This window comes from Calypte anna, chromosome 1 (assembly GCF_003957555.1).
Source record: "Calypte anna isolate BGI_N300 chromosome 1, bCalAnn1_v1.p, whole genome shotgun sequence".
NCBI classification, from domain to species: Eukaryota; Metazoa; Chordata; class Aves; order Apodiformes; family Trochilidae; genus Calypte; species Calypte anna.
Window position 1 is genome coordinate 175,924,905 of NC_044244.1, and position 20,672 is coordinate 175,945,576.

At 42.1% G+C, this 20,672-nt stretch overlaps 2 protein-coding genes across 4 annotated transcripts in view; one reads left to right on the plus strand and one right to left on the minus strand.

Moving 5' to 3' along the window:
- The window catches only part of PDS5B (PDS5 cohesin associated factor B), a 113,113-nt gene extending 100,913 nt beyond the window's left edge, over nucleotides 1-12,200 (minus strand). The window contains exon 1 of one of the 3 annotated variants that reach the window (XM_030446688.1): nucleotides 11,997-12,200. The gene's annotated coding sequence lies outside the window, so the exon portion shown is untranslated. Of the gene's footprint in view, nucleotides 1-11,297; nucleotides 11,371-11,996 lie in introns of those variants that run through there. The other 2 variants (XM_030446680.1, XM_030446695.1) reach the window with 2 other exon arrangements.
- Nucleotides 12,201-20,429: 8,229 nt separating this feature from the next.
- N4BP2L2 (NEDD4 binding protein 2 like 2) overlaps nucleotides 20,430-20,672 on the plus strand; it is a 41,810-nt gene continuing 41,567 nt past the window's right edge. The window contains exon 1 of the mRNA XM_030465635.1: nucleotides 20,430-20,510. The gene's annotated coding sequence lies outside the window, so the exon portion shown is untranslated. The remainder of the gene's footprint in view (nucleotides 20,511-20,672) is intronic.

Here is a 20,672-nt window from a genome sequence, read left to right on the forward strand (position 1 = left end):
AAGCATGGCAATTTAATTATAATATTATAATCAGCAAGAATTATGCATGACTGTAAAGCTCATAAAAGCCCACTAAGTACCTCATTGGTGGATGAAGACTCTTTCCAATCATTACATCACCTTGACATACTTACCTGGCTGCTTTAGGGGATATCTGTCAGACACCCTGCCTTTCTGATGCTGCTGAGAAATCTGACATACTGGTGTCCACAACACATTTCTCAAGGGACACATCTGTAATCCTGTTTATACTTCCAGAACAACAAGAGTGCAACTCAGTGAACTATCGGTGTCAGCTGAGACCATAAGCATAAATATTCTAGGCATCTTTTGGTATTTCACAGCTAGTGAACCAAAAGCACATAGATCACCTGTACAGTAATTCTGCTTCCATTCCACCACATGAAACTATCACACACCAAGACTACCCATACTGGTGGTTTTCAGAAAGGTAAGAAATGTTCACAACATTGTATCTCTACATATAAGCTATACAATGCTGAGGAGAAGCAGTAAAATTTGTATACATGGCCTCCTCATTAACTATTGCCACATCTGGAAATACTGCTCTCAGCGGGACACTTGGAATAAAAAACCTCTTCTGTCAAGAAAGCCACATGCACATACTTGGATGACCAGAACTACCCTCTATGTCACACTTAAGTCAGGATATAGGTTATTCTCCAGCCTATACACACATGACAAAACATAAGTTTCACAGACAGCATTACATAAGTATGCAGTCTCACAGGATACCATTTCACCAACAGCCAGAGACAATGAATGTTTAGATTAAATTGACACAGACAGAGCATAAATAAAGTCTCTACTTTGAAAGGCACAAATTAAAAGCAGAAGAGATCCACAGCTGTATATGATCCCACCATGGTGGTCACAGGCTATGTCCATGCCAAAGGAACAAAACAAGAGCTCTAAGCTGTCTGTCCTCTTGACTGGAGTGCAAGGAAGTTTTTATATTACTCAGTAAATTCAAATATCCACTTAGTAAAAGGTGGAAGAAATAGCCAGAGCCCCCAAGATAGGGCAGTTGCATCACAAAGACTGGGAAACACAGAAATAAAAACAGAACTAAAGCCAAACTAAGATGGTCATTGTACACAACTCAAACTAAACTGCACTACAATATGTAAAACTAGGGAGGGAAAAATACTGCTGTATAGTAACGATTTAGTATCAAGGAGATTTTGAAATACCCTAAAAAGTCAGACAAATACTCATTTTTAAAGCAGTAAGAGATAAAACTTAATTCCTATAGCAATTGATACAGATAACTTATTATTTAAGTTACTACCTCTACACTTAAGAATTCCCATTTTCAAATTGAAGTTACTGCACAAACATCACCTGAGACTTCATGAACCTGTGTGGCATAGGAAACTGTTTCAAATTATTCAAAATCAAGGTGCAATACATTTCAATTTTTGAAATTTAAATTAACTTAAAAAACTGGAGTGTAGTACATGAACATAAAGGCAGCACTGTCACTAATAATGCAGAGCAAAAAAATAATGCTGCCACTAGGGCTGTACTAGTGTGATATCAGTAACACTTGAAGAGCTAAGAAAAAATCTGCATGCTAAAGTAAGAATTGTAAATACAGGAATAAATTTAATTTCTAAGGTTTTAAGGTTAACTTCTAAGGTTCTCAGCAGCTATCACCGAGATAATTTAAATTGGAAAAAGCTCACATAAAGTCTGCTACATCAGAAGATCTTATCTATAGAGCCAACAAGAAGAGACTGTCAGAAGAGTTAAGTAGAAGAGGTAGAAATCACTATAAATACTGAAAGATCTTACCCAAAGAAGACAAATGATCTTAAGACAAAAGCTCAACCATTAACAGGTCAGACAATGAAGAAAACCTGATAGAGGAAGACTTACAGTTTTTAATTAAAGTTTTGGACAGCTACCTGGTCCAGAACTGAAGCAAAACATCCAAACAGAATATGGCAGAACTCAATCAGTATATAAAAGAGATTAGTATCTTACTGTTGTAGACTACATAAATAGTCACTTGAAAAGCTATTTTACCAGAATGACAGAGACTGTAGTCTTAACACAAGAGAAGAACCGACAACCAGCCTAGGTATAAAAAAATTCAATGTATCTCTAGCCTATGGCCATAATTTTGACACAGCCCTCTTTTAGCAGGGAAGCTACTTTCAAGATTTAATAAGGCAAAAACTATTTTTCCCTTTCTCCAACATTCAGAAAAGAGGCGGGGGGGGGGGAGGGGGCAGGAGGAGAGGAGATGGAAATTACTATTTACATTAGCTCTCTTTTCAAAAGAGCGTAACAAAAACCAGTCATAAAACCCTCAGATATCCTGCATTACATAATTTAAAAAGGATAACATCTGTAGTACAAAAGGGGAGAAAAAAAAACATGCAAGTGTGGCATGGAAGCAATGGGGAAAATAAGGGGAACGTGGCAGAAAGCAGAAGACAGCTACAATAGACAGATATTGGTACAATCAAGTTTAATAACTTTATTGTCCCTTGGGAGGAAAAAGCACTTGGTATATACTTGCATGTACCTTTTATATAGCAAAAAAATGCTTTAGTGAGTGTAATTGAGAAAGATGAGGGGTTTTTTTGTTAAGACTTAAGGAAAAAAAATGAACAAAAAAATCTACATTAAGAATATTAATATGCTACCACAGAAGCAAAACAACTTTTTAAAAACTTCATTGATGGATAAGCATTAGAAGGTTGCTTGATACCAAGCCAGAATTGGTATGCATAACTGAGACTCCCTTCCATTCCTACTCTATACAATGTTAAAAAATACAAAATTAAATGCCTCACACCCTACTGCAAATAATTCAATACAGAACTACTAAAGATGAAACAAAAACCACCAGTGGGATGGATTGGATTCTAAGACCCAAAAGAAAGCAAGGGTATTGAACTGTAAAGCTAGAGGCACTAAACCACACTGCATCCACTCCTAATCAATATGAATTACAAACACTTATATTAGGACTGCATACAAATATCTTGGTACTGAAATCACATTCAGGTGTGATTCAGTAAAAGTTGTCTGCCCAGGTGGCTTCTATCAGTTTAGCTTATTTCCCCAGTTAACTAGAACATTTTTATTGGCTTTTTGCAAAGTTCCAGTGACAGAAAACCATAGAATGAAAAAATAATTGTGTCCCTGAAGACAGAGGAAAAACCCCATGATTGTGATTACAAAGCACAAATTAGATGAAGCCAGGTGAAGCAAGTGCACTAGTGGTAGGCTTTTAAGACCACAGGACTATGAGAAACTTCAAGAGGCAGTCTAGTTATCTTCTATCATACATGAACCTTCCAGTAAGATTGCTTAAACCAAAAAAATACTCGAAGCCGAAGATTTTTGAAGATTTCAACCTGCAAAGGCTTAAATTACCTTTCACATTTATCTCTACACTCAACCAACAATGTAAACTCTCTTTAGCAAAAATCTCCACACATGCATTGGAATGGGCTGCCCAGGTAAGTAGTGGATTCTCCATCCCTGGAGATATTTAAAAAGAGACTGGATGTGGCACTCAGTGCCATGGTCTGGTAACCGCAGCAGTAGTGGTTCAAGGGTTGGACTTGATGATCTCTGAGGTCCCTTCCAACCCAGCCAATTCTATGATTCTATGATTCCCTAACCTAAGACAACTCTAATTCTGGAGGTCACCTGGTGCACCTTGCTCAAAAAGTGTCACCTAAAGCCAATTGCTGAGGACTGCATCCAGGTGGCTTTTGCACATCTCTGTGGGCAGAGACTGCATCATATCAAGGCAACCTGTGCCAATGCTTGCACATGGTCATGGTGAAAATGTGTTTCCTCATGCTCACAGGGAGCATCCTGTGTTTGAGTTTGTGTCCATTGCCTCTGGTACTGTCATTGGGCACCACTGGGAAGAGGCTGACTCTACCTTCTCTGCGCTCTCCTGTCAGAAATTCGCATATTGATACATTTTAACCCTGCCTTTGCTACAAACAGGCCCCTATGTGCTACCACAGCTATGCCACCTTTCCTTACAGTGCGCTGTCAAGCTCCGTGGTTTGTTTTCCCTTTTGAAATTAATACCAAATATTTAGTTATCTTCCAGTTGTAGCTCAGCATTCATATTACAAGATGAGAGACTTAAGATGCATCAAGGGAAGTTCAGGCTGGATATTAAGAAAAGTTTTTTTCCCCCGAGAGAGTTCTCAGTCTCTGTAACAGAGGCTCCTCACAGAAGTGGTCACAGTACCAAGCCTGTCACAGTTCAAGAAGCATCTGGTGGACACTTCCTCACAGGGTTGAGTTTTAGGCAGCCCTGTGAGGAGCATGGAGTTGGGCTTGATTTGGATGGGTCCCATCCAACTTGAGAAATTCTGTGGCTCTATGACACACTGCACAATGACAGCCAAACTATGTGTGCACTAATGTGTAGGTCATGCTTTCTCCAAGGCTCATTGGTGCTGATATGACACAGACCACAATTTACTAGATTTTGTTACAATACCCCTATACCACCCCATTCTCAAGGACAAAAATCTACACTGAAGATAAATCTAAAGCACATCATCATTAACAAGAAAAAACAACACCCACCCCACACCCACCCCCCCCCAAAAAAAAAAAACCAACAAACCAAAAAACCACAAAACCCACAAAAAAACTCTACACACAATCCACTGGACCATACTCCATAATTGGAAACAGAAGGGATACAAGAAACACCTATAAGGAATAACAGTGGGGGGGGAAATAAATAAAAAAATAAGAACAATTAATAGAAATTAGTCTTTAATCACTGTTAAAAGGATGGGGTTTGTAACTGAAATGAGTAACCTTTAAGGTATTAACAAACAGAGCTTCTTGCACTATGGCTGCAATCAAGATACAAAAGTTTACAGAGTTTCCACCCATTACTTAAGGTAGTAGAACTGTTCATGTGCTCACTATAGGTTGCTCTCTCCTGACTCTTCTGAAGTTAGGAGGTTAACACAGTCAAACCAAATTAACCAACAACTCACTGAATCCATCACTAATTCACCTGTCTGCTCACAAACAGATTTTGCTGCTTTTTTAGCAGAAAAATGTGGAATTGTCCACACTTTAGCCAGATACTCAGCTCAAAAGCAGTTAGGTCTTTAAGACAAAAAGTGCAGCTTAACACAGAACAACTAAGATACAGACACACTTATTTTTACCAACCAGGCACCAACAAGCTGTGTCAGACAAATGGAGCAGAAAGTTTGGGGGCTATGGAAAAGGCTTTCAACCAAGAAGCTAACCTAATGGGAGAGGTGGGAAAAAAAAAAAAAAAAAAAAAAAAAAAAAAAAACAAACACGCACACAAAACCCCACAAACTATCACAGACCACAGTTCAGGAACCTTAAGGCTGAAGTCTAGTAAGTGATGAACAGGGTGAGAGAGAGGATTTACCTGGACAATGAAAGACTGGAATCCTAAGCCTGAGGAGGTATGAGGGCAAACTAGACAGAGAAGTCACTAGAGAGACCAGAGCAGAAAGATCAGCTGCTGGTGGCAGGAAAGGAATGCATATCCAGCAGAGGTCAATCCTTTACAATGCTGTAGTACAACATGCAATCATCATATATTAGATTGCTCTTCTATCAGTATTAGCAAGAAACTACTGAAAAGCTCTAGTACCTCATCCCACTTTATGTTGGCTAAAACAGAAAACCCTATAGGATTCAATAAACTTAATTATTAGTAGCTACATGTAGCTAAAGGTTACATCTTAATGACTCACAAGAGCACATCCATACAGTGACAGGACAACTTGCTTACTAAGTTTGCTTAGCATGGAACAGCAACAGTATGGAAATAGTTGCAAAATCAGTTCTTAAGATTGTTATATAAGAAATCTTAATTCTGTGGCTCATAATCTTAAAGAGAATACACACAAAGGAGCTGATTTACCTGATCCTTCACTACCCTTTTCCCCACAGGACTTCTTCCTCATTCAAAGTGAAGAAGCTACTCCACTTTTCTCCTTATAAATTTAACCTGTGTCCCTTACTAGATCCCATTTAAACCAGGCTCTGAAGAAACCTTATTTCCTACTGGTCTTCTGCACAGGTCCCATCACTGCAATATGCTGGAAGTTCAAATAAATTAACTTGTTCTCAACACATTCACAAATTTTTTCATAAAATCGGGTAATGTTCCTATTTTATAGATAAGCAACCTGAATTACAGACTAAAATTAAACAGCACCCATTAATTTTGCTTGTACAGCTACAGAAATTTTAGAGCACAACTTAAAGTACATACACCATGTTATTGAGCACGGTGCCTGAAACTAAAGCTTCTGTTGAGCCATGTGGAAGTAGTCAAGGTCTGTCTCCCAGGAAATCAACACACTGCTAATACTCTCTTGTGCAAAGTTTGCTTTGAAAAGACTTATCTGGGATCACAAGGAACTGACAGAAAGAACGAATTCCAGTAATCCAAGTGAGAATCAATCACCAAAATCACTAGATATGCTTTCCCTTCTCAGAGTCCCCTGTCAATTAATTTCATATCTTCCAGTTTTTGAAAAATATGATATGCATCTGTAATTCCTTCATACAGCAAACTGAAAATAATTTATATAAATCATAACTAAAGGCTACCATTACATGTATTTATGGGGATAGAAGTGAATTAAAACTGTCTCATTTTTAAAAAGCATTGCAATTTGAATATTGATTTAAAGCATTTTGTATGTAACATAGAAGATTTAAGAGGGCATTGACACACAGAAAAATAAAAAAGTTACTCTAAATGTGCTCTATATAACACCATATGAATAACCTGATGGATAACTTACTATAGGCAACATTTGTAACTTGGGGAAGACTTTCAAAATGTTTCAAGTTCTCAAAAGTACAGATACACCAGTCATTAATAATATCCACACAATATTTACTTCTGAAAATCATACATGCCTAAAAATGTCTGTTCTTAGTTCCCCCAGTTACAGCAATGCTTCCAAAAACTAGACTGCTTAATCTAAGCTGAGGAAATGGAAGAGAGAAATGCATTTCCTACTTGCTATTTCTCTGAAAAACTCCCTCACAAATCTTCTGAAGAGTTATTATTGGGCTTGTCCATTCTTCCATTTCAGAAAACCAGGAAAGCAAAATGTTATAGCCTTATTCAACTTCGTTCATACTCTCAGAGGAAGAAAACCCAATGTACACTTTATTATATACAATGAATTAAGTGTCAACAATTTGTCTCCCTAAAACCTTTTAGAAGTATTGAGTGACACATGGAGTGTCTACAGACATTGTCCCACACAAAAGCTTTCACAAAATGCTGGCACAAAAAGCTATAGTCTCTTCCATACACTTTGTTTCTGTATACAGGAAGTTGTAATGAACAACACACAATGCTTCATACCGACTGTCAAATGACAATTATCAGAGACAGTATCATGCCTTAAAGTACACTGCCTTCCACCTTTGTATATTTTGCCCATGAAAACACTTAAACTTTAAGCAAGAAGATGTAAAGGAAAGAAAAAAGAAAAAAAAAGGAAAAAAAAACAAACCAAGCCTAACAAGAAACCCCAAAACAGCAAGACAAAAAACCAAACACAAGACTAAACATAATTCAAAGTTTCCATTAGGTATCTTCTGTTTACTTCTCACTACTGCAAACAACTCAGCTCAACTTTTTTCTGTGAAGAACAGAAACCTAACATATGTAGTGTCACACAAAGACTTCCCAGAAATCTGATTGTCTTCACTGAAACTCTACATCCAAGTAACAAAGCAGTTTGAAGTAAAAGCTCAAACTCAAGGTGGCTGAGAAAGTATTGATGTAGTTTAAGACTTCTTCATGAGCAGCACTTGGTGTGGGCAACAGCTAATTTTCTTCAAATTTAAAAAAAAAAAATAATAATCTTTTTCCTCTCCTCTCCTAAGACTTTCAGAATTCTGATTCTTGATGCTGAATTGAACTACAAAGTGGGTTCACTGGGGATATCTCAGAGAGGAGAGGCTCCCTTAATAGAAATTGTGGACAACCAGTTATGTATATTTACACAAAAGGAAGAAAGCCTCACTCAACACTTATTTTTAATCATGTTTTAGCTGAATCTAGTCCTCTTTAAGAGCTACAAAATGTAGTTTAGGTGACTATCCAAAGGAAGCAATTACAACAGTAACATTTTTGACCCCTAACTCCATGCCTTTTTTTTTTTGTGCGTTAAAAAGTGTGCAAGTGAAGCTTCTCAATTCAGCAGCAGAAGCATCCATGAGGATTTCTAATTAAGTCAGGAAAAAGTACACACAGTTAGTATTGTCTGGAATCGATCTTTAAAGAACGGGGTCTAAATCAGAAAACCCCAGATGGGGTCCTGATCCCTGGTTATGGTACCACCATGTAAATTGTGACAGACACAAGATGATTAGTACAAACATGCCCATCTGTTCCCAATGAGGTATGGCACTTTTTGTATTATTATTTCTTGAAGCATATTAATACCAAAATTGTCATGAGCTGGAATAACAGAGTTGAAGATTAGGCAGCATAAAACAAGCAGAATGATGCAGAATGTTTTTCCAGTGGGATGTGAATGAGTAAATTGCACAGATGGGGACAAAGTAATGGAGGTCTTAACCTTCAGAACCTACTTCAAGGACCCCCTCACACTTTAGGAAAGTCTGAAAAGCAGGACTGCAGAGACAGAGAGTAATAAGATTTTAAAGGAGTAGAGGCATTAACGTTTTGATCCTTGAAGTCAAAATATTAGTTGCATTTCATTAAATTGTTTGGAGTTAGATGTGTTAGAGTAAATATTCAAAATGTTCCAACAAGTTTCTGAAAGAACCCACTAACTTTCTAAAATACCAAATTTTATTTTCATCCAAACCCTGCATCTTCAGTATATTTTACTTCAGTATCAAAACTAAGTAGAATACATATAAAAAAAGTTATCTGCATTACTACATTCAACTGAAGATGTCAGCTGAAGACTGGAAGAGCAGTAAGTATGTCACTTACATATACATTCATGGTCTTAAGTTTTATATGTTCAATCTCTGAGTGCAAGGGAAGATTTGCTGTTGGCTTTTTTTGTTTGTTTGTTTGTCCGTTAAACAAGCCTGCACATGATTCCTTCCAGGACCTGTCAATGCTGTTCAAATAGTCCAAAGGGTCAATAAATCTATTAAATCAACACAACACTTAACAACTAAACACTGTCACACTAACACATCCTTTTTAAAGTTTCCTCAATTTTCCCTTACCAGCTAGTTTCAAAACTGACTAAAAGCTTCCAACACTCCCTCAACCTTCCCAAAGGTTATTTCAGGTTGCAATATTGACATTTTGTGCTATGAGTAAAAACAGCATCACTTCAGAAACTTGTCAAAAGGAGTATGATACACTATCTTACCACTTGTGTACCATGCTCAGCTTTTTGGCTTTATTAAGGGACTTGACTGAAGGTGGGGACGACTGTGTCAAAAAAAAGGAAGGTTGTGTATTTGGGCTAAATAATATTTAAGGAAATACTAAGGGAAAGGGATATCAAAATTAAACTGGTAGGGAAAAATAATGAGATTTAATATATTTTTCTCCATATCCTACTTTGCATGCTTTTACTGTTCAGTTTCACATTTTCTTATTCAGTCCTCCCGGGAAAATTCTCCTTGTGCAACAAGTAGCCTTTATCACCTCTTCCAAACAAAGGCTTACAGAAAAAACATTTACTCCAAAAACTTCTCAAGGAAAATCCCTTACTAAAAGATTTCTACACATGCCCATACAAACTCTCCTGCATGGATGTTAACTGTGTGACTTGAGATAGAGGGGAAAAAAGCATGATCTGAGAGCCTGGTAGGGTGCAACACATCTCAAAAGAACATGCATCTCTTCTGACCTACAGAAGAGGAGGTAACAGAGCCAAAAATGGATAGTGCCCGAGGTCATGCTCATATTTCAGGACTATGCTTTTCCAAATGCTAGCAATGACTTGGGTTTTATATTTTTAATTACAGCTTAATAATGACTTGGATGACTTTCTCAATTTAAGTGACTAAGTAAGCTTGCTAGAGACAGTCTAAACCAAGTATTTAGATGGCACACAAGAGAAAAAAGTGTGCAAGTGTTATGCATGTGATTTTCCATTTTGTTTTATTTAGTTGTTTCACCAAAAGCTGAACTACTATCCAGTCTGTATAGTAAGTAGTTAAGGGAATGGAAGAGACATACAGGCAAACAGCACTGTATAAAATCCAAACTAAACACCACACACAACCACACCACCTCACAGAAATAAAGTACAACCTTGCACCAAACACAGACACAAGATGTCATGCAAGTACTAAACTACTTCCCCAGAAGAGCAGGATTTCAAATGCCAGTGATGAACACGAGACACATCTCTGTTAAACTACCCTTACATGATCGTTGCTACCAGTTTTCTTTTAGGTGGTCTGAACATAGAACACATTCAGCTGTTTCGCATCTTCTTGATGGATTACTTGACACAAGCAAGTACAACACTTAGAGCATACAAGACAGACTAAGCAAAATTTCTATCACCTGAAAACTGAACAATTCCATGAGTTTGGAAGGGGAAAACCTGAAGGAATGTACGTCATCTTATCTCCTTCCCAAAATGTGATTTGACACCCTCTTTGAACTCTAAAACCAGCCAAATTTTCAACACTCCTTCTATTCTACTCCCAGTGAAGGGAAATCAGTTACAGCGAAAGCACTTACCCAGCAAGCACAAAACAAAGACCAACACGAGAATACTTCAGCAGTTGTGTTAAACGGGAAAAGAGAACGCCTAACAAAATATCCACGGCTCTCAGTAAGCAACCATGGAGGAAGCAAACATAAAAGTCAGAAGAAAGCTTGCACGACAAAAATGCAGCTCTGTAGGAGCTGGTCTGCTGCAGTTTAATTTTCTAGGATTGTTCACTGTCATTAATTGTTGAAGAACAGATAGAGATTTATTTGCAGCGGGATGAAGTTACAGACCTAGATTCCTGACCAGAGCTTCTCAACGTAAACAATACATAACCTATAAATTAACCATTCTCCATCTGGCAATTCAGATGTAAAATTCACAGTTTTTCAGCTACCAGGCGGAGGCAACTCCCCCCCCCCCCCCCATCCCCCCCGCTTTCTTCCCGAGTGCTAACAGAGCCTGATGCAAACGGAGAATAAAAAAGAAAAAAAGAAGAAAAAAAATAAATAAAAGAAAAAAAGAAAAAAACTCAAGGAAAAAAAAAAACATCGTGCAAGAAACGAGCTCGCACAAGTAAGGACCCACCAACCCGAGGTCCTCGGCCGCCGCCAGCTCCTCCCGGCTGAGGATCCCCTGCTAAGTGCGGAGCGGAGAGGCCGAACCGGGCGGGGAGGAGGGGGCGGGGGGTTCCCCTCGCCAAGCCCCGGCAGCCGCGCGAGGCGGCGGGAGCCCCGGCGCAGCCCGGGCGGGGAGTAGGCCGGCAGCGAGGGGCAGGGAAGGGACAGCGAGGGAGCTGCGATCACTCGCCACAACGGGCGAGCGGCCCCGCCGCCACCCCCACACCCCCTCCCTCCCTCCCTCTCTCCCGCCGCCAGGAGCCACCGGCACTGAGCGCGCGACACCGCCCGCCGGGCCACCTGGGGGGGAGGGGGGAGACCCCCGGGCCGCCAGAGGGGCAGCGCGCACCCCAGCCAAGGTCACCCCCTCACGGGGCCCCGCCGCGCCCGGGGCAGGGGGGGGCGGGAGGGGGGAAAGGAGGGGGGGGGCGGCAAATTTAATTTGTGACGCCGGCCACGGGAAAGGGGGGAGGGGAGCAGCCCCGCGAAGGGGCGAGGGGGATGGGAAGGGGGGGCTCCGCCACGGGCCGAGAAGAGGTCTCCCGCTCCCCCCACTCGAGCTCCGTTCGCGGAGCTCGGTCCGAACGGTCGCCCCCCGCCACAGAGAACAGAAAATGGAGCGGGGACGGGGTCGGAGTAACCGCCGCCGAGGTGCCGGGCTCCTTACCCCGCCGCAGCCGCCTCTCCTCGCTGGTCCCAGGCGGGTCCGCTCCGCGCTGCCGCTGCTCCGGGCTCGGAGAGGAGCTGCCGCCGTAGCCGCAGCCAATCGCCTCTAACCCCCTCCCCTTCCGCAGCTCGCCCCGGTCCCCCTGTCGGCTTCAAAATGGCGCCAACTTGTCTCCGGCTGCTCCAATGGAACCGCCGAGGGAAGCGAGCGGGGCCAGAGCGGGGCAGCAGCGCCCCCTGCCGGTTCGCGCGGCCGCCGGTTCGCACCGTCCGGAGCCACTGCCGGGCACAGGGCCCGCGCCCAACGCCCCCCGCCACCCCGAACTCCGCCACCCGGAACCCCGCCACCTGGACCCACCTGCCAGCGCTGCCCACCTCGCCGCCGCCGGCGAGAGCCGCTGAACCCCGCTGCCAGGCTGTGGAGGGGCGAGAGGGGTTGTTAAAAAGTCGTGGCCCCCTCCTCGGGCGTGCTCGAGCCCCCGGGCCCGGTCCAGCCCCGGCTCTCCAGCCGCGGACGTCTGCGGCTGAGCTCTGCCTCCCCGGGACACCGTCGGTATCTGCGCAGCGCTGTGCGGATCCTCGAGGTTTGGAGCGCGATGCCCGGGCTGGCAGAGCCCTTCGCTTCAGCTGTCCCGGCCGGGGAACTGCAGCGTTTACAGAATCAGGGACCAAGGAACGGCCCGGGCCGAGAGAGGACCGGGCAGGCGGCTGACAGGTGAACTGCGGTCGATGCACATCTGATGTGCACTGCGTAAGTTAGTGAAATAAGTATTTGCCCCAAACAGAAACAATTATTAAAGGATTATTGTAAAGCCGTAAGAAATAAAGTTGCTTAAGTGTAGAGAAAGAGCGGAAAAAGTAGCAGAAATCGCTCATCGAAGTCCTTGGTTTTGCTTCAGTGATTCCAAGAGCTACAGGGGTGCCCTTGCAGGAAAAGGCAAACAGAAAATGATGTAATTTCGTCTCACTGCTACACATCAAATGATGCATGCATTTGAATGACCCGGCGGGAGAAAAAAGAAGTGTTTGGAGTATTATGGGTTAAAAAACGTAAATCATACTCAGCAGATCTGCTGAGATAAACTCAGGGCTTTGCCTAAAGTGAGAAACATACTTATATGGGATGTTAGCCCAGACATTGTAACTAGGGAAGTTTCCTCAAGCTTTCTGTACTTGCTAACACATTGTAACCACTTTGCCTTATTTTCACTCAAGTTTTAAACTTCCATTATTTTCATTCCAATTTTACTCTAAATTATATATATCCTTACCTTCTAAAGAAGACTGATAGAATCGTAGAGAATGATTTGGATTGGAAACGACCTTAAAGATCATTTAGTTCCATTGGCAGGAAACCCCCAAGTCTTACCAGGCGAAATTGCCGGGAATGTCACATAAAAAACATATTTCAGGTCCCAGAACTCCCCTTGTTTACATTTTTTGGGTGATATACGTTTGTCCCTCTCTTCCTGAAAACAAAAAGACTACTGCACAGGCAGAAAAGAGAGGAATAATCTTATTTGAATTTTTGTATTACTTATTTTTGGGAAGGATCCTACACTTGCAGTCAGAGATACCATTTCTTTTAATGCAGGTTGCACAATTTTCCCTCATTTCCACTATTGCCATGTATCTGGGCTTGCCTAGATATAAAATCTGAGCTTGGGGAACTCATCTTTTTCCTATGGAGCACTTGCAGGTGTGTGCAGGGATACTTACAAACCAGCTAAAAAATTAAACACAGCTACCGAAATTGCAAAATCTGGTGTATAACTGTGAAATGTACTATCGTGTTCCCATACCTTGCATGCAAATATTTCGCTCGGTTTTGCTGCTGGAGCAGGTTACAGCAGCACCAGACACTTTCCGCTCTTGTCAGGATGCCCGCAGCTGTGAACGCTCCGAGAAGTAGAGCACGGTGCTGTGTAACAGAGGTCTCCCCCCCTTGGAGCTCTGCCCTTCATTTTATGCCCGCACCGAGACTCTTTAACATATCAGAAATCGACATTTTGGTGGTAGTTCTTCTACCCCCTCGAAGCGCGGAACCCCGCAGCGCGGTGCTCGCTACAGGCGCCGCGCTACAGGACGGGCGCTGGGCTGCCGGAGCCCCGCGGCAGTAGCGAGCGCTGTCCTCAGGAGGGAGCCCGTCCGACACCGCTCCTCCCGCCGCTCGGGAGCCGCTCGCCAACCTTCACCCCGCGTTACCCCGCGGCCCCGGTTCCCGCCAAGGGAGGTGGGAAGCGGCCTGCGGCTGTTGGTGACGGACGTTGGGCGGCCGCCCCGTGAGGAGGCGCTGCCCGGCAGGGACCGCGACCGAGGGCGGCCGTGAGGCGCGGGCAGCAGGCGGCAGCATGGAGCTGCCGTTCCCCAGGGCCGGCCGGAGCCGGCAGCTAACGGGCAAGGGAAGTGTCAGAAGCTGCCCTGTGCCGTCCCTGCGAGCCCGGGACGTGCCCTCCGGGGCAGGCTCAGTCTCTCCCATACGTAGTGTCACACTTCTCAGGGCACTGTGAGCAGGCTTGTTTTGACTAGTTCTGATATCTCCTGACAGTGAAGGTAAAAGAAAGGATAAATGTATGGTATTTACAGAAGTTTTATACTTAAGAGAGACTGAAAATATTTCACAAAATAAATATTTTGCTTACAGGATGACATATTAAGCCAGTGCCACAGAACTTCGAAGACCACATCTTTTACACTGTACGTGTGTGTTGAAGGCACTGTTGGCATTTCAGTGATGGAATATCCCAGCCAAAGAACATCCTACGCAGCAGTATTCTTCTCACAGCTTTCTGTCTGTAAAAATATTGTGTGAAAACCACAGACTATAGCGATGAGGGCAGCTTTCTACCCTAGCAACACACAGAATCTTCTCCACGATGAAAATGCCCTTCTGAGTCTGACCAATGGTCCATCCATCCCCACACTTGGTAACAGTGGCACCACCATCAGTGACATGGTTTTCCCAGAGACCCACACTTTGTATTTCCTTGAACCAGATGTACAGCTCAGAATAAGACATTTACTCCACTGCCATGGTAACTTTGTTTAATAGCTCTTGCTGAGGAACCTTCCAAAATGCTTTTTGAAAATCCAAGTATGTTCCCTAGTTTGCTTTTTTCTACAAACTTCCTGACTCACAAACCTGCTGGAAGTCTGTGACAGTGTAGGTACCTCACTTCATATGTCAGTATGCTCCCCAGCCCATGTTGGGCTTTCCCAAGATGTTACATTTATCCATATGCTCAGTGATCTTACTCTTTTATGGTATTGATCTTCCAGTGTGAATAAGAATGGAATGACTGTCAAGGTAACACCACCAGAAGATTCACTGAACATTTTTACCGTGTCTCCTTCACCATTACAGTAACCCTGAGACATCTGCATGTATGAATCCATATGTTTTGCCTATAAGTCTCTCCATTTTTTTCACTCATGAACTTGAATGAAAGAAGTATATGAAGACAACTTTTAGAATACTTCAAAAGTGACCAACATCCCAATGTTATCAGTCATGCCTATATTTAAGAAAGAGCTCTAAGATGTACCTTACAGGACTTGAGCAGACAGGGAGCTTGCAAAGGAAGCCAATAGGTGAGAAGTGGTAGAGACTTTGGAACAACCTCAACACTTCACTGTAGGATGAAGGAAGGCTGGAAGGAAGCTGGGTCCTAGAATGACTTCGTGCTGTAGATCTCAGCAATCTCTTCTGATTCACTACAGTGAAACATTAAAATTGCCTAGCAAAATTCTGTAATCCCCAAAGCACAGGTGAAGGAGTAGACAGGAAGGAAAAATAATTAAATAAATACATAAAAATTCCCAAGGGCAAGCTGGTATTTTAGTTTCATCGTACTAGAAAACTTTCTCCTGACTATAAGAGTCAGGAAGGTAACAGGAGAGTGAACTAACACATGAAGAAAGGAGGGACTACAAAGCAAAGACCAAGAACACCTGCTCTTGATAGCAATAAGATGTGCATTGTTTTATCAGCTTCCCTACACACAGATTTACCTTATGTGACTTCAGAATAAATGTTAAGCAAATCACTATGTTCAGTCATTACCAGAGCCTGATGAAGGGCCAGCACAAATAGCAAAGAATTTCAAGTGAAGCCAATTGATATTCTAATTGAATGCAAAAGATAAGTCACATTTATAACATTACACAGATTACCTGAGAGAAATTAAAACTACTTAACTGAATCCTAAAGTAGCCTTTTTTCCTTTTATAAATGGTTTGGGGGAAATCAAGGCAGAGCAGAAAAGTAAAAATTGAAAATGTTAAGTTTGTGGGGCTTTCTATCATACTTATCTAAATTCCCTTTAATGTAGCAGATTTATCAAAAGGATACTTTTGTTTTCAGCATAAAAATGATCATCTTACCCTTCTGTTTATTTCTCTTATGACTCTCGAACAATTGTATTAAAAAAATATACACAATACATATGAACAGTTTAAAGGAAAGAGATGTCATTTATATATTAAACTTTTCAGACTGACAGGTTATTTTGCCATATAGGAGGGAAAGTTAGTGCCTATGTACACCTTTTATTTCCAGGTGTAGTGCTGTGTCTCAGAAAAAAAAATAGTTCAGTAATAAGTGTTGGCTCTTCAACTAAATGTCTGGTTATTATGAAAAAGGGTTAACTTCAGAACTAATTTTAGTATCTCATGCTTCTTAAGTGATTTGCAAGGAAGCTACATGGAAAGAGTGACTTAAGATGACTGGAATTTTCAGACTCTCACTGTCTCTGTGAATGCAGTTTCCAACACTGTCTCCTTGTAAACAAAAATCAAACAGCTGAATAAGACAGTGATGCTCAGAAGTAGCTTTAACGTATGTGCAATATTTTAAAGTTTAAAAAGCCACACTAGCCGTGCTAGTGTGTCTGACTCTACTACAAATATCTTTGTGCTGTGTCCTTTGCAATAAAAAGACAGAAGTCATTAAGTACTATATGATAGTTTTTTTAAAAATTACTAGACATGATATTATGTTCCTTTTCAGGATGAGGACTGGAGGAAGCTACTGCTACAGTGGGACACTAATATGATTAATGACTTTACTGAAATAAGTCTTTCTACTGAAACAAAAACTATTACCACCTCCTTTATGTGCCACCTCAAGTCAGCTGTCAATGTACGTTTATCTCTGACCTCTCTCCTTTGGATGGGATCCTAAAGAGGTCAGAGCCTCTGAAGACACATATGGGAGGAGAGCAACAAAATGTTTCCTGCTACAGTAGCCACAGGAGTGGAAAACGTGATTTAGATTGTTAATATTCTGAACCTGAATCCATCTCAACTGCACTCAGGAAGTGATTATACTTTATTTCACCACCAACCAGCGCATCATTATGCTTTAGCTAAAACAATCTAACCATCTTGCTGTCTTATAGGAATAGGTCAGAAACCTTTACTGTTCTTAATACCAAGTAGGCTGCTTGGGGTTTTGTTTGGCTGTAGGTGTTTTTGTAGTGAAATGAGGCAACCAGGTGCCACTAATTGCCAGGGAGTGGGTATGAGCTTGTGTTAAGCCCACCTGTGCCTAATTAGGGTGGGCCCCCACTGCACATGAGCAGGATTAGGGAGCCAATAAAGGTGAGTCTTGAAACACAAGCTCATGCCCACTCCCTGGCAATTAGTGGCACCTGGTTGCCTCATTTCACTACATGTTTTGGTTTTGTCCATCTAGCATGGCTTAGCAGCTGTTTTGGTACAAGACATCATGGAATCCTCTTAGTGACCACTCCAGCTATTTGCAGTGTATGCCTACAATTTAATACTAATATAATCTATGGCTGCCGGCATCTAAACAGCCACAGCAGGCAGGGAAAGAAATAATTGTTCTTCCCTTAGTGCCTTGCTGATAGGTATGAGAGTAGAGAATAAGTATTTTGGGAGTCTGCACCAGCAGTCTTTCTTTCCCTGGTGATTAGCTCAGTTTGTCAGTGAATTAAATTAGTTTCTCCTCTGAGTTACTCTAAATTGATTTAAATGCTCTCTATCCTTAATTGAGATGTAGGATAGGTGGGAGGAGAGTACATACAGAAATATACTTAAGCAATGCTGTTAGTATGACAGAGTAGAAAAAATATATGAAAACTTTCTACTGCAAGTGGTATCTGAAAGATGAGCAGCTCAGTTGTTAAATTTCAGGCATTCAAATTAAATTAATCTCAGGTAACAACTGAGTAGCAAAAGTGAACAAGTATTCTATAAAAGAGTGGGGATGCCAGCATTGCTGTAAGTAAGCATAGTGCATTAAAATTCTGTAGAATTTCCTCATCTTTTCAGCTCTCTTGAAAAGGGATTAATACATTATGCACTAAATAAATACATTGTGCTGTGTAGAATGGTGGGTACTTTTCAGTTGCTCTGCCTAATGCATTTTTTCTTCTACTCACACTTTTGGCTTTTAACATTCCACCTGTCTGCCCTCTATTTAAAGCTACTTCCTTTAATGTCCCATTGAATTTAACTCTGCTGAAGGCATTACACTCTCTCCTCCATTTTCATGTAAATGTGATCTGCCATTTACACAGTCTTGCAGACCATGTGGTGTCCAGACCTTCACCTTGAGTGTCACTTCCCAGAAACTTCCAATGCTCTACTTGGAAACACATCAATTGTTCAGGATCATACTTTCTTGGTCTGTGTTCCCCTAATATTTCACAAGCTATAAGCTCAGCTTTGCTGGAGGTCACCAGTTATATTTTGCTGTTATACCATCAAAAGTTCACTCTTAACCATTCTTTTAGTTCTGTTTTGCAACAGATGTTGCAAGAGACCTTGCTCATGGGACAAGTGCTTTACTAGCGTATTTTTTCCTTTTTTTTTTTTTTTTTTTTTTTAAAAAAGAATTTCTCTTTACTTAAAAATAGCATTAGAAATTGTCTCTTTGACTGAGCAGCTCAGGCTTTAAAGACACAGCAAGGCTATGTCTAAACATTGGACTGCTCCCATCTTCCAGAATTCACCCACTGTTTTTCCAGTCTAAAACAGTGATGAGGTTATGCCACCCTTACTCCTTACAAGAAGCTGGACAGAGATATACCAGCTCTGGCTCCGATGATGTCAATGGCTACATAACTAGAGCAGTGCCTTTAAATGTAAATCAATAGAGAAAAGTATTTGACCCTAATATTGTGGCTTTCACACAATACACATTTTGGTAGCTTTTAAGCTGGAAAAGCACTGATCTTTAAAAAAGCATGGTGAATGGGAAGAATCAGGAGATTCAGTTCGAAAGCTCACTCTGTAATTAAAATGTTACCAAAGACACATCCATACCTTCTAACAAAACAAGGCTACCATGTGGCACAGGAAAGGAGACCAGGTTTTGGTGTCAGGAAGGAACACCTGGCATGGATTTGGATAATCATTATTTTCTTTTTACCTTCTTTAACAAATAAACCATATAACTTTAAAATATTTATAGTTTATTCAAGTCATATGAAAGTATTTATGTTGCAGGCATTAGGAATGAGCAGATCACTGACAGGAGCTGTTTGGTGCATATCACCAAAAACCAGGGAATTTACATGACTGCTCCTTCTGAAAAATGTGGTTTGCTTCGCGTGATACCACAAGATTTGAAAAACAGAACGTGGCCACATCATGCAAAACATGTACTCTATGCTGCAGGCAAAAGTTTCAAGTGCATGTAAGTCCAGCCCATGTCTTGGAAACCTGGTCAGCTTTTGCATTAGGACAATCCTCATTAGAGCTCCTAACACTGCTAAAACCTTTCTTTGTTGTTCTCACACAAAGTCAGAATACCACTTAAATGTCCTGATTCTCAATATTCTACAGAAGAAAATACTTTATCCATAACATAAACATCAAAGTTAATCTAGCACTGTGATATATGTAACCAATTATAATTCCTTTAGAGATACAGACAAGAAAAAAAGCTTTACTCAAATGAATATTGACAGGAGTAATGCCTCGGCAGAAGATATTTTTAAGTTTTTTAATTATTAAAAGAAAAAAACAAACACAAGCATCAGGTTTAGGGAGGCAGACCATACCACTGACACCAGAGATGTGGGCACAGATGAGGGCTGAGAAGGGCACTGGAAACACAAACAAGGCCGCTGGCTGGAGCTGCTGCCCTCCGTTCTCTGTAGCTATTTTTCTTTCACAAAAATAAAACAAAAATATCAGATGCTTTTAATGCTCATTTAGAGAAACCCCCTTCCCGCCCAGCCCGGCCCATCGCGGCCTCTCCACCCCCTCTCCTCCCCGCTCCACACGCCCGCGCGCTCAATGACGGCTCCGCCCCTCTTCCAGCGCGGGGGATGCTGGGAGCTGTAGTTCGGCTACCGGCCGGGAGGAACTACAAGTCCCATAGCAGCCGCGGGGTGGTTGTGGTGGGAGGGAGGCGGCAAGAGGGAGGCGGCGCCATTTTGTGACTGAGGGGGTTGTTTGCGCTCCTTTCGGCCGCCTGCTGGAGTGCGTAGATCGCCGCGGCGGCGGGGGAGGACGGGCGAGCTGGCGCCTCAGCTTTGAGGTTGGTTTCTTCACTCGCATGTGGCTTCTGTTCAGCGGAGCCGGGAAAGCGCTTCTCTCCGCCGCTGAGGCGTAGCAAAGGGGGAGGGTGACCGAGCGCTCGGGCCGTCCGCGGGCGGGCAGGGAAGGGGTCGGTGCCGGGGTCAGTGCCGGGGCGACGGCG